This window comes from Arachis duranensis, chromosome 3 (assembly GCF_000817695.3).
Source record: "Arachis duranensis cultivar V14167 chromosome 3, aradu.V14167.gnm2.J7QH, whole genome shotgun sequence".
In the NCBI taxonomy this organism is placed as follows: domain Eukaryota; kingdom Viridiplantae; phylum Streptophyta; class Magnoliopsida; order Fabales; family Fabaceae; genus Arachis; species Arachis duranensis.
Genome location: NC_029774.3, coordinates 20,314,536 through 20,316,276, shown reverse-complemented (window position 1 = coordinate 20,316,276; position 1,741 = coordinate 20,314,536).

The following is a 1,741-nucleotide window of genomic DNA, read 5'->3' as shown; positions in this document are numbered from 1 at the left end:
GTTTATATAGTTTTGAGAGAGAGAGAGAGAGAGAGGTTAGTTGGCGAATGGTGATGGGGTGTTTTGATTTTTGAATGAATATAGTGTGAGCTGGATGGCGTATAGTGAACCAAAAAATGTTAGTTTGCGTTTGTGAATTGTGATGTGTGATGTGTCCTTCCTTGTTTTGTTTGTGAAAAACAGTGGCTTTATGATGCTACTTGCATCATATGACATTGAGAGAGAGAGAGAGAGAGATGAAGACCATATTTTTTTAAATTTGAATGGTACGTATTTTTTTAGATAATTGGAGAGATGCGTAGTGCATATAGTGTATCAGGTTTTCGGAGGGGTGGGGGATTTTGGCCTTTTAGGCTTCTTGTATCTTCATATCATTACCCATGATCTTGTGCATTAAAGAAATGGTAATAAACTAATAATGAATTGAATGTGGTTTTCATAAGGTGGACTATTTTGAAAAAGAAAAAGGAGGTGGGGTTATGGTTTTTAGAATGAGAGAGTGATTCTGTTCTCATCTGCATAACCTGCAATTCGGTTCATCAACTATCTGCTTTCTGGCCTAAATTAATGTTAGAACTCATACTCATATTAAAACTTCAACCTTTTTATTATTATTTGGAAATAGAATTTATTATTTTCCTTTTCATGCCCGTTATCATGATATATAAAGTGATGACTTATATATTCCGAACACTGTAAGCATATAAACTGGTAAATAAGAAAAATGAATAGCAATTATGATTGTTCCTTTCTGTTTTGTTTTGAGTACTTACTGTTACTATGCCTATATATTGATCCAAGCAAAACCACTGTGGTGATTGTGATATATGTATGACATAATTATATATTTACGTTGAAAATCCTAACAAGGTCAAGAGGAAATAATTGATGAATCCCATTTCTACCCCCATTTTTATAAATTTATTAGGTAAGAATCAAACCAACTTTTTAACAACATAAAAAAATACTAATAGTATATATATAACTAATTTTACATAAAATGTATAGTTTCTCACATTAAATTTTTTATTGTTCTCTTAAAATTTCATTAATATAATTTGATATGATCAGTACATGTCAGTTACACGATTATAGATCGGCAGCGTAATTGAAGATTTAAACAAAATATCGTAACCGATTTTTATTCAATAACATCAGATAGGCCATTAACTCCTCTTGTAAACATTATTATTCGGTTACTTTCATTCTCCAGACTATAAAGAACAGTCTGAAAATATCTATAAGGTACGTACAATTTCTTAAAAAAATTTAAACTCACTAAAATACTTATTAACTTGGGCGTCGAAGTATCTTTTATAGGTCCTGTCCCGCCGTTCTCCCTATCACTGACGTGTGTCACATACCAGCTGAAAAGCTTGGCGACTCTCACTTGGAGACGACTTATACCTCGGAACATCCAGACAAGAACATAATTCAATAAATTTTAAGCATTATATTTAGTATAAATTTTGATAAATGTTAATATATTTAGAACATATTATTTCATAACAAAAATATGCAAGGGTCTAAAATAAATCTCATGATTAATTTATTATATTTACATGGGATGACTTTAGAATAAGGAGAAGTTTTATGGGACATTGGTTTTGATGGCTAAGAGTGACATAAGTTTGACCAACAAGTAAAATATTGACATATGACAAAAAAATTAAATCTAAAATCAAAATAATTCTCTCTCTTATAATTTTTTATGATTATTTTTATTAAAATAATTTCTTAT